Source organism: Aphis gossypii, chromosome 1 (assembly GCF_020184175.1).
Source record: "Aphis gossypii isolate Hap1 chromosome 1, ASM2018417v2, whole genome shotgun sequence".
NCBI lineage: Eukaryota > Metazoa > Arthropoda > Insecta > Hemiptera > Aphididae > Aphis > Aphis gossypii.
The window spans coordinates 5,927,473-5,941,605 of NC_065530.1; the positions used below are offsets into that span (position 1 = coordinate 5,927,473).

Genomic DNA, 14,133 nt, shown 5'->3' on the forward strand with positions numbered 1-14,133 from the left:
CCATTTGTGATTTATTTTATACATTTATTTACCGATAATTGAGTAGTTTAACATTCATAAATTGTTTATGTTTGTAACTTTTTATAAAATTAATTTTAAAATGTATTGATTGTGATTGTCAATGAGTATTATGTATTATTTCCTTTTAAATTTTAATTCGTATTATTATTGTTATGGAAATACACCAAAATAAATATTCATTACAAGTTACTTGTCTATGAAATACTTTAAAACGTCTGTTTCCCGTATAGTATTTATAAAAATAATAAATCTTTGTCTTAATAAATAGATTAAACTAAACATAATAGGCCAATTTATGTTTGTTAGATATTATAAAAGTGTGAAAACCAGGGTAAAAATTGCAATATGACCATAAAGATAAACAACGGTAAAAGAAGGTCAAGTTCTATGTAAAATAAATCTTTTCGCCATCTGCGTGCATTCCCTTTTAACAATAATTATTATTGTTCCAAGCAAAAGAAACTACCCGGCTTAGGGCATTTTTCGTCTGCGTGGTTAATTTACTATCCAGTTTAGCCACACCTTCAAATGTTTTTATCTTAATGCATTCTACGTACTTGGTTCACTATTTTGTTTTTGTAAGAGCTGTAATAAAGGGTCATCATTTCTTGTAGTCAAAACACAATACTAAAAGATTTTAAAAATTTTTGTAACCTGTACATTATATTTTTTAAATAGTTTTACAGTATATCTATATTGTTATGTATTTTAATACTTTAAATAGTATTACATATTATTATTATTATTAACATTTTATTACCACATATGCGCCATTCAAACCGATTAAACATGTTTCTGAACTACTCTTTTATCATTTTGATAATAGAAATGTATGTCATATAAAAATTATGAGATGTTATTATATCACAACAAAAAAGTGGTTTCGATATTTTAGTTGATTTATTATTTTGAGAATTAATGCCTAATCTCAGGCACAAACAGTACAATTCCATAACTTTATTTTCAAATCACGTGCATTCAGTAATCCAAAAGATTTATCATATAGATATAAAATATCAAAGTAAAAAAATTAAAAAATAAATTCACATTTCGATGGAATTTATTTATTTATTTTTTTGTATCTAAAAAGTATTTCGGACAGTAGGTTGAAATAAATTAATTTATTAAGTCTAATACTGCGTACTAATCTATGGATGTGTATAAATAATTAAACTAAGTTAAATAAATACAAACGATTAGCATACAAACTCGCCTTACTATTTTATAAACTCAAACTGTATTCAATATACTCTTAGTTTCCTAGAATTTTAAAATTCTTGGTATAATTAAACTGAAACTTAATACTTTGAACCTGAAGTATTATATCTACTATAATTTTGTTTGAAAGATTATTAAATCGTAAACAATTACTTGTTTGACATTTCTTAAATATTTTCGTTTAAAATTCATCCTTCTAAAAAACTTTTAGATTGAAAAATAAACACTATAGTTGATATTTTTTGGTTTATTCATATATATATATATTAATGTATGATTAAATTTTACAATAATAAAGTAAAATTATTAAATAAAAAAATTAAATTTTAATTGGTTAAAAATGATGTTCATTTCTTTTTTATTCTGTAAACACTTTTTCTCCCCCTAAACTTGCTCAAAAGTACAAGTGTAGCATATTTTCTGAAAGGTAATATTCTTGAGCTGGTACTTTAAAGAGGTCATTTTTGGATTTTCGAAACGGTACTCGAAATAATAGCGGTTAAAAGAGAAAAACGTACGATACCACGATTTCGTAATATTAAATAATTACGGACGACTAATTACGGCTTTGTTTATCACCATAGTAACGAATAAAATTAAATAAAAAAGATCCCCTCGTCTGCTCAGAATCGTTTTTTATCGAATGCAATCATTGCATTCAAATCGAATACCTACAGTAAAATTATACTATCCTGTCCGAGGACCGAAGGGACGATGGACAAACATCCATCACCGAAATGCGCTGACCTACTTTTTTTATATAATATACATATTTATTAATTTTTAATAGAATTTAATTATTTTTAGAAATATATTACTTAACGCATACTTATAACTGCCTGGATTAACCTAACCCAACTTAATATTTACTTATAATCCATATAATATAAATACGAGTGCATAATTTTCATAATAATTTTGAAAGTATATTTTACTTATCTCCTAAAACTGACTAAATCTGTGTTCAATATGTAAATTCATTAATTATGTATCCAACGATTATAAAACTTGACTAAGTATAATATATTTAAATTTTAAAGTAATGGTGTTAATCGTATAGGTATATACTGTAGATTCATTTAAGATTTATATTTTGATACAGCAATCATCAATGAATTTTGATTTTATGTATTTTATTGCTGGTGAATAATATAATAAATTAAATGGTATAGAAAATCTTGTTTTTGTTTTTCTTAGTATTAAAATCGTCGTCTATGAAATATGTGACTAGTGCAAGGGCAAGAGACTGAAAAAAAAATGAACTTAGTGAGATTAGACATGTAGGGAAATAATGATGACAGGAGTGGGTGGCTGACTTAAGTAATTTATGATCCACCACTATCGTAGCTGTTTTGGTCCGCTATGCGGGAAAGAGTGACACACGTGCCGCCTTCTTTGCCTGAAACTTTTGTATCCCTTTGACAAGGGGTAACCAAAAAAGGTGAAATTTACGAGGCACTCCTTTTCCACCCACGTGTTATTGATGAGACCGATATAAATCGCGTCTTCTAAATTCGACCAAACAAATTTACTTGTTTCACAATATATACTTTAGATTAAAATACGATCGAAATATAATAAATTACATTTTTTAAACATTTTATTATTATATATATATTATTATTATTTTAGTTTACAATTATATAGTATGATACGAGTATATACAATTTACACATTTTAAGTTATACACAACAATGCAGTATCTAAATTAATTTATTATTGTTTTTATTTCTTAAATCATATTATATACTACTTAAAAATCAATTTTTCATAAATTATAGCGAAGTTAGATAATAATTTAATATTCTACAAAAAGAGCAATGATATCACATTAAGATTCTGAATTCAATGAGTTTTACTATTTTTTCTTTTTTCTTTTAAAATGATAATCTACAAATAATAATGTACTATACAATTTAAGTACCTACAATTATATGACAGACAATAAAAAGTTTCTATACACAATTAATTTTATTTTTTAACTTTTTTTATTTACTCTCGTATTAACTTTTTTGGTAAAAATATATTAATATATTGGATGTTTTGTATGAAAAAACTGGATAAAAATGTAAGTATTTTTTTTTCTTGGACTATAACAAATTGTTAAATTCCATAGACAAATACTTGAAGCGGAAATATATATATATATATTTTTTTGATATAAATCTATATGTTATTTAAATTAACTGTAGGTACTTCTTGCGTAATATTAATATCTATGATGTATTTTACATTGAATTTTATTTCAACATAAACTTTGAGCCTTTAAATTTAATTCCATCTGTCGTAAAATAGATTACCGTTTAATGCATTATGTTCTTTGTCGAATAATAAAATAAGTGGGCGTTATGCTTTTTACGGTTGCCAAAGCACATATAGGCTGATGGTTCGGGTATACCAACTTATGTATTCAGTTATGGTAGTGTCAGTGGTAATGGCAGGCAAAGACCATTTGGTTTAAAAGCACGAGATCAGGAAAATCTGCGACAATAGTAATAATGGTCGCAATAGTCCGACAATATAGAGGAAAAAAGAGAAAAAATAAATAACGATGACGTATGAACCACCCTCTTCACGTTTGTCGATAATGCCATTAGCTCTATTGCCGTTCATCGAAGTCGTACGAAAGGTTTTGGGGTGCACGCTTCTCATAGGTATATACTATGTAATATATAAGACCGTCTGTGGTGACGGTTATAGGCGACGTTAAATTTTTCTACACCTCACGTAGAGATTGAAATCCCGTCTCGTTCATCTCCCTGTCCACGACAATAGAGTTTGATATTGAGCCGAAGAGTCTGATGCGAGTGGTTGTGGTACAGTGAATACTGCAGGAGAGGAGAGAGAGCCAATCACGTGTGTGGTTTTTTTCTCGCACTTTTCTCAGCCTCGTCACGTCTGTAAACACACACGTACTCGTAAACTATAGTAAAAGTCGTGCTTTTAGTTTGACGAAGCGTATCTGCAAAACGAGAAGGAATAAAATGAAAATTTTTCAAAAAAATTACACAAGTTGACGGGGTTTTGTTGACGATCTTCATAGCTGTTGTCGCTACCGTCAATCGCGGACACACGTCGCCGTCGCGTGGATACAATCTCTAAATATAGAAAACCCAGTGAATGATGATAACCTTTTTGTTTGAAATCCAAACGTTATCTCGTCGACCTAGTTTTTTTTATCAGAGGTACATTTGATCGAGTGTTTGATACTCCATACAATAGCTATAACAAAAATAAAATGTCTACCTTTACACACTATAAGACCAGTCACACAGAGATTTGATTTCATACATTTTGAGATAAGGTGAAAAAACGTTGTAATAATGTTAAACTTCATCTACGTATTAATTAAAAATGTTAAGTAAATAAATAGAACATTGCGAGGTGTTATTTATATTTTACTTTACGTGAAGCGTCGATATAAAACTTAAGAAGTCGGTGATTTTCGAATAGATTGGATAATTTATTTTTATATTTTTTTTTGGGTCTTATTTATTATGTGGTCTTTGGAAACTTAGTTCGATTTTAACCAGGTTATAGAAAACTCTCCCATTTAAGCGATCTCTAGCCAGTTCAATAAAATAATTAGCATCTAATTATCTAATTTAAATAAATAGTTGACTTCTGGAATATGTTATCTTAAGAATTGTATACTAGGTATTAATAAGTTAGTTCAGAATTAATAAAGGGTTACATATTTTTTTATCGAAAATTAATAGATATTTTAATTGGTTTTTTTTACTTATAATTCAATTGGTTCTATTGATATACTATAAAACATGCTAATCTTTAGATTAATGTTTAAATAATGTTTTCATAATTAACAGAATAATTTTTTAATAATTTAGTTACAATTTTTATGTATAATAATATATATTATGGGAACCAAATTGATAACTGATTTGGTTAATACGAGTAGTTGACCGTTGTATAGCAAATAGCAATGATTATTAATCAAAAAGTATTTGTTGAAATGTTAATTTATTAGAAATATGATTTGATATATTTTAAAGACCATTTAATTTATTTTTACTAACTCTCATAGTTAAGTCATGTATGATTTTATCAATTTTATCTAAAAAGTTAACAATACACGTACATAGAAAGTAAAGTATTATCAAACTTTGGAGAAATATTTACTTTTAATTCATTAACATTATGGTTTCAAAACTTTTAAAATTATTTTATTCTTAGAATTAATTTTGAAGATTCTATCAAACTTACTTATTTGTGTACTCTATACACTTTGCTATGAATTGTTAGTAAGAATAATAAAAACACTTAAAATAATTCCAATATTATGTTATATCACTGTAATATATATTGTGTAGTATGATGTATTTCATTTTAATTATTATTCATTTTATTTTTTAGAGCCCAGAGAAATTATAATCAATTTATTTTTCGAACAAAACAAAATGGTAAGTAAATAAATTATAAACTACTCGTATATTTTAAATTTTATTGCTGATTTTTATTTGTGTAGCTATAGAGCTATAATTACTATATAAATAACTATAGAAATAATTTAATTAGAATTTAGGGAAAAATTAATTATAGAAAAAGTTTTTGAACTGGTATAATTTTGTCTATATTTGTTACACGAACGAGGTTATTTTTATTAGAAATTAAAAGTAAGCATTTAACAACATTTTAATTACCTACTATTAAATTATTACTTGAATGTGTAATAATTAACTGTAAACTATTTAAAAATCATTTTATGAAATTTTAATTAATAAATATAAGTTAGCTATATTATGTAAAAGTTACTATTTCAATAATAAGTCTTAACGAATTAAATTAGTGACTTTTGTTAAAACTGTAATTTTACACTTTTTAATGTTGGGAAAAACAATGAATTATGGAATATATTTAAATAAAAAAACCATATTTTATAGTATTTATTTCCTAAATGTTTTTGTATATGTCTTTTTTCTTCTAAATTTGTATGGTAAGTTTTTGAAATAATACGTTTTAAATAAATTTAAAGGTTAGGTTAACCTAACCTTCCCGAAATCAAATTGCATTTCATACAATGGGTACCTAGCTTTAATTTAATTTAAAGTACTTTCTTTGGCTTTGAATTATTAATGAACACTTAAATCGTGATTAATATTGTTTTTTTTAGTTGTATTCAAGCAATGTTAGCTTGATATCATATAGTAAATTATCATTTATTTCTAGTTTTGTTTTAATTAGATCATTTTTATGTTACAATAATATAGTCGTATATAATTTATCAACGTCATACATCTATATAAGTACTTAAGAAAACCATAGTAATAGTTATATTAAAAAATTATTAAGAATGATTTACTTTAGATGTATTCATTTTAAATGTTGTGACCTAAACACACACTGTTTAAAACCAAAATATATAGAAAATATACAGTTTTTCGTGTTAATTTAGTGAAGTATAGTACATAGCCATACCGTATGTACAAGTTAGTTATAAACATTATTTTTTATACGAATCTGTTTCTACTGTTAGTTTTAAAGGTACTTACCTAAATTAAAAGGTAATAGGAAGTAACTTTAAACACGTGTTCTTGCCTTAAACGTACATATAACCGTAGTTAGTATTTTTAAAGAAATCAAAATCTATTTTAAATTTACATATTTTTCTTTGAAGTACAAGTACCTAAATCGTATAAAATATTTAGCTATTAAAATGTAATATATTGCACATGTTTTGGCGTAGCATAGTGGATGCACTAGTTGCCTAACGGCGATGGTGTTAAGCTAGCAGATAGTTCCTATTATAGTTCCTAAATGGATTGCTATACTTGGAAATTTTAGCAAAATACACGTCATGTCCTACCTAACCGTAATATTATTGAGATAAAAATAGTATTAAGCAAAAAATCTCTCTTAACATAAAAAAAATGACAGCTGCACTTAATAATTTATTATATTATATTTCAAATGAACTATAATGAATAATTAACAATAAAATTACATTGGCACGAATAATAAAATAATATAATGTTATTATATTAAAGTATTGAATATAAAACACTATACTAACATTATTTGTTCAAGATATCAGCTGGGTTTTTAATTTTGCTTCAATATTGTAGTACGTCTTTGTTCTTCTAAAGTCCACGCATTTATAATACAATCAATATTTGTTTTATTTATGATTTAAAATCATTAGAGAGTTCAGTTAAAATATACTTTTATCGGACCTTTTACGATTTTTAATTATTTTGTAAGTAAAAAGTACTCAGATGCTCATTTCATATAATATGATATTTTTATCAAGAACACATTATTTATAATCAATTAATTCGTTTAATTCATTCTGGCCATTCTTGGAATTCGTTATTTAAGTACAATGTCCACAATAGGAGATTTACAAGAATCATAAAGAAACTGTAATAACGAAATATAATTTTTACATTTTAAGGATAAATAATAATGTGTTCAATTTAAATATTAAAGTTTTTACTGTATTTCAACTAAAAAAAAAAAAGGGAAATTTCACATATTTAGGTCAGAATTATTGTAATTAGGTAATGATAAAAAATAAAGTAGTCAAATAGGTACCACTACTGCACTACTGTACATTAGGTGTCAATTCAGACAAAATTAGGGGTGTGTTACATTTTCAAATTGTAGATATGAAAATAATTTTTTGTGTGAATTTCTAACTACAAATTAATTTATACAATTTTGAGATTCTGACGAATTTAATCATAATTCAAATTTTAAATGCTCATAAAAAAGTTGTGACTAAATTTCCGATATTTTTAATGGAAAAATTAACGATTTATAACGAGTTTTTTAAATTTTCAAGCATTTCTACCCAGCAAATAATTTTTTATCGACATTTAATGAAAAAAAATAAAATATTAAATAAAATTGAAAATTGGTCATGCTTATTTACAGCTCAAATAAAATCATAATATTTATATTATCGTAAATAGAATATGAGATTATTAAAATTTGATAATAATTTAAAGTATCTAATCGACAGTAAATCGTTTTCTAGTTACACCAAACCAAGAAAGTTGATTTTTTCGAAACTTGGATTTGCGTACAAATTTTCGTTTTTCCTTAATAAATTTTGTTTTTGGTTTTCTAGTTTCTTTTTTTTTTGCAAAACTATTAATGTACCTAGTAAGATAATCACTATACTATTGTAGGATTTTATTATGTATTTTTAAATTACTATAATATTTATACATATATATAAAAATAAAGTAAAATAATATAATTATGCTTATGTAATAAATAAATAAATTTAGAGAAGTGACTAGGTATTAATAATTAAAAAATCAGGCTGGAAATAATCTTTCTTGAGAATTTTGTGTTGTACATATTACACCATAGAATACAATCTAAATGTACTAGATATGATGTTGAAAAGAGCTTTTTTTAGAATAATATACTCAGCTATTACTTCAGAAAACCAGAAAGTACAAAATAATACCCACTGTGCAATATAATATTATGTCACATATAGGTTTCAAAGTAGTTTCAAATAAACTTGTAACATTACGTTGATTGTTACTAACGTTACACCAATTTCGTAGTAACTGCTGTTGTCCATATTTGATGACGTTTTGTATGAGTTATATCAACGTAAATATAATATGTTTTATAACATAGTATCAAAATCTTTAAGATGTCATAAATAAAACTTTCTAAAAACGTCCATCTTAAATTGAGTAAATGTTACATAGTCGTTATTATTCAATATAAATATAAGATCAATTATTAAAATAACAAAGAAAAAACTATAAAATTATCCGGCCAAACATAAATATCAAACCTCATCATATTGGATATCATATATGGAAACCTACACATTAACTTACCGAACTACAGTTAACTTATTATTATCAACTGGTGTTATATTTGTTGTATTTGATAATATTTTCACATTCAAGTTTTTAACAAAGATTATCGAATACGTAGTTGGGTATTCTTAAATGTATAAAGTATAGTTTTATTTTTTTATGCTGTTGTCTACCTGACGTTTATATTGATATTTATAGTAATTTATAAAAACACTACCAGAAGTACATCTGGAGTGTCTTTATACTTTAATTTTATATATTTCAGATATTAAAAAAAAAAAAAAAAATTGATGATATGATATAGTAATTGTTGGCATCGTGAAATAATTTTAGTAATTTTTCACTACTGAACACTAATATACATTTATAGTATAAAATTTGTTTCACATTAAAAAAAAAAAAAAAAAAAAAATAGCATTTGAATAGGTAAATAATGAGAAATAGTGATATGGAAATTATTTTTAGCTTTAGCTTCTTATACAATAAATTATTCCAATCAAAAAATAACCATTACCCATATACCTGTAAGTATATAGTGTGACACATAAATAATTTGACGGAATGAGGTAGCATTTTCAGCTAATAATATAATATTATCATTTATTTTACCCATACATTAATAACCAAAATAATATTAAGTTAATATTTTTCCATAACAAAAAAAAAAAATAAAAAAAAATACAGATACTAAATAATTTATAAAATTTGAGATGATATTGCTGACAATTATCTGACAGTACAAATATTCCAATTTAATTAAATAATTTTGTATATAGTGGAAGAGGGTAACACTGCTATCTACAATATAACCACCACCCCTCCATACTTAAAAAAATAAATCACAACTTAGCTATTACAAGAACAAAATCTAGGTATATTGCTAATTAATTGTGTAAGAGCTGACGTATTTCTTAGTACAAAACCTCTTATAATACAAAACTCTCACTCTTTATGAAATAGTCAGATTTTTTTATATGAAAAATAAAACTTTATACAGGTCGCAACGGTCTCTGATTTAGAAAATTAAATTTCCAGAAGTTTTAATAAAAATATAAAAAATTATAAATTGCTAAGTAATTTGAAATGTATTTTTCTGACGTTACTTAAAGTAAATTCAAAAATCAGAGTCCAATATGGTCTAAATAAAGTTTCAATCTTTCATTTAAAAATTCATGTCCAAATTCAAAATACGAAAATTTTACAAGGCGTGATTTTTCCTCCTGTGAAGTCAATGTGGGTCTTTGAAATGATTCGATTTTATTTTTTGTAAATCCTACTATAGTACCTTGTTATCACGTAACTAGAAATTTTTTCCTTATGATAAAAACTCTAACAACCTCAATAGTAGTACCCATCTTTGTATTAATTCAATAAATGTTCCAACAATTTATTATTATCGAATCTATTTAAAATCAAATTGATTGTATTTCAAAAAACATTTTTATATAATTCATACATATACATTATTATAATTATAACATTATAATTTTATCATAACATGATAAATACAATATTTTTGGAAAAAAACTAAATCAAAATACCGTTATGACTAATTATTTAGACTAATTGTAAAATAAATGACTAATAGTTACATATTAAAACATAAATATGGTTTGTTATATGCCGACAGACAGTTATATCATTGAATTCAAATTTAACACATTTATACAGTTTTTTAATCCACACTCAATGTATAACAGATAATTATTTTACTTTGACTCTACTCGGCTATCCTAATCTACCAATTAAATACAATTTTCCATCAGTATAATTAATTTATAGAAAGAATGGTTTTGGATTGTTATTCGTTAGATATTTTCACGTCTATGATTATTATTGTTTCTTATTTTATATTTCCTAACCATTTGATTGTCTATTCCAGTATTTATATTTTATTCGTCGTTTTCAATTATATTAAAATGAATAAGTATTTTAAAATGTTGATACATTAAAATTAGTTGAGGAGATTCTATACAATAGAATACCTTCGTAAGTGTAAAGTGAATACATAAAAAAAACTGTTTTTTAATTATTATAATATTATTTAATGTAAAAGTTTACAATGCTCATTGTAAGTTAATATTAGAATACTTCGTTTTCTTTTATTATCATCTCAATAGTATATACGAACATAAATATACCATTTTCATATGAGTATATAACCATTTATTTTACATTACAATTAATAATATAACACATGAAATAAATTGTTATAAAAAAATATAGTTTATTAAAATTAAAGCGTCGATAGAATAATTTTAAATATAATTAAGATATATATATATATTATAGGTACATTCTATAAGAAATTATGGAGTATTTTACTTAAAAAAAAATAAGTTGGAATTAACTTTAGGCTGATATTTATTTCAAGACATTTTTTATCTGCATAAATTTATAATTTATATGATATTATATACATTTATTTGTATGCACTTACTACTTCAAAAACTAAATTTAAACTTTAAGTTGGAAAGTTTTTCATTTTTATATTACACGTGATGATAGTCATTTTTATTACATTTGTTATTTTTATAACGTAAAAGTGTGTTAAGTTAAGTTTATTATCATTTTAATTAAAGTTAATTTAAATTTTATTATATTGTTAGATTTTATAAGTCTGGCTAATTATCACTACCTATTACATTTTAAATGTAATTCTTCATTTAATTTTAAATTTTAGAAAAAATCAAGTTATGAACCGTCAATTATTTTTATGAAAGAAATATTTTATTTAATAAAACCCGTAAAAATATAATGAAGGATTTTGAGTTTTTATTTACATATTTTCAAGGTATACAAGTTTTCTAATGTCATAGATACTTTATAGCAGTTCAAAGTTTTACAATTTAGTTAAAACGTATACCAAAGTTTCGTTCAATGTTATAGCAATGCATATCAACACATTGAACCTTCATTGCATGCCAATTTAAGTTTAAGATAGGATTTTGTTATTATGATGAAAGTTTATTGGTTACATACGTATTACAACGAAATTCACTTTTTTTAATTCATTAACACACAAACAGTCTAATTATATTATTAAACATTCAACACAGATGATGAATAATACTATAATTGATATACTATTCACTATTTGTTCAATAAATAAAATAAACAATAAAAAAATTAATGAGGAATAATTTAAAATTGTATACAAACAAACTATGTTGTTAATAATATTACCTATCATGAACATAAATGTATGTGTTTACTTAATTTATTATGCGTATATTGAAGTAATTTTTAGTTGTACGTTTCATAAATTGTTTGTAAATGTTTAATTTAACTGTATGTATGAAATAATGTAACTATTATTGCATCTAAATAAATAATTGATACCACCTTTAAACAGTGTAATCGTTTCTTGTCCATTTAAGGAACGACCGTTAACGAACCACATAAGATATAACCGAAATTCATCCATTATATTTCTTCTTAGAGCTTGCTGTCCAGTTTACCATCATGTTTCCCTACTGTCAGATTGATTAAAATCCACATTTTGTTTGATCTGTAAGAGTATACGGGTATTTCTGAAGAGGAATCTCGAAACGATTTTATTTCATGTGCAAACAGAGGGTAGACTAGCAAGAGCACTTTTAATCTGCGAGATTAAACACAGTGTGCCTCATACGAATAATGCAGAAAATGTCCTAGTTGCAACGACATTCTTTTTTAACTCCATGTATAATAAACAGGAATATATAGGATGATTATTTAACAGAAAATACTTATTAATCTAGAAAAGCCTAAATATTTAAGAAAATATTTTTCAACATTTTTTTAACATATTTATAATAATATGCATATTATGTAAGAGAAGAATAAATATATTCTTATATTCTTTTAATTATATTTCTTTTATTATACATATATATATATATATATATATATATGCGTTTTTATGATTATCTTAGTTTTGATCGTAATAAGACAAAATTTTTACTATTTCAGATTATTATTATATCTTAAATTTTTAATTTTTGAAAATATGACATTTATTCTCGTTTGCATATTTTGAAATGGAATATTTTTTGAGAACTATATTTTGTTGTAAATTAAATATAGGAAAAAGTTTGTAGAAAATTTGACGTAATAGGTGGGCTAACTTCACGCTCATTTTATCTTCAAAGTTTTAAAAAATTAACAACTTATTCAAACAACAGTTGTCGACTACATGTCGGCCGTGGCACTCAATGTGTTAAAAATCTATTAATAAATATTTACAAACCAATTTTTAGATTTCACAAACTATTATTTAAAGTATAATTTTTCAAGAAAGTCAAAAAAGTATTTCACAAATAATTATATATCTACTGTTTATCAAAATTTAAGTACTTTTAACAAATCAATCTTAGTTAAAAATTTAATTCTTATTTATTAAGATCATCAGAAAAATATTTGGTTTAAAATTATGAAATAAAAAATAAATGCTTTCATTTGAAAAATTTGATTTAGAAAATAATTTACAATAAATGATATAACTTTAACCATGTCATTTTGCTATCACTTAAAATTATGTGAAAAAAATATTTTCAAAAACCTTTATATTTTTCTAGATAATGAGTATTATTAGAGTTAAATAAACTCTTTTGTAAAATTCAAAATTTCTGTTTCGAGATTCAATATAACAAATACAATATACACATCTTTAAAAAATATTTTATTATATATTTCGTATTTTTATGTCACAGATGTGCGTTTACATCAATATTCAAAATTAATTCTCAATGTTAAGAGAATAGTCTAAACTCTAAATTTAAAATCTTAGTTAAACTTAAACTAAGAGTTGTTTATTTTTGTAGGGTTTGTAAACAATTTTTAATAGGTAAAATTATATGATAATTTAAATTATGTTTCGTGTAACTATTAATAATTAGTTATAAAGTTAAAGTTAAAGTTAAGTGTTACTAATTTTAGTGTACTACTTGAATGGGTGGTAAAATGTTTACAGTTACTGATTATCAATAATTAAATTGTAACTTATAAGTTGTAGTTTTAAATTATAATAACAGTAAATAATTATCACTCTTTAAATTATCTTAAAATAGTTGTCTTGGTTATTTTTCTGATTTACAAAAATATT

At 24.0% G+C, this 14,133-nt stretch overlaps 1 protein-coding gene across 1 annotated transcript in view; it reads left to right on the forward strand.

The window, feature by feature from the left end:
* The window catches only part of LOC114120263 (chaoptin-like), a 227,470-nt gene that overhangs the window by 71,590 nt on the left and 141,747 nt on the right, over window positions 1–14,133 (forward strand). Inside the window, exon 3 of the mRNA XM_027982118.2 lies at window positions 5,614–5,660. The gene's annotated coding sequence lies outside the window, so the exon portion shown is untranslated. The remainder of the gene's footprint in view (window positions 1–5,613; window positions 5,661–14,133) is intronic.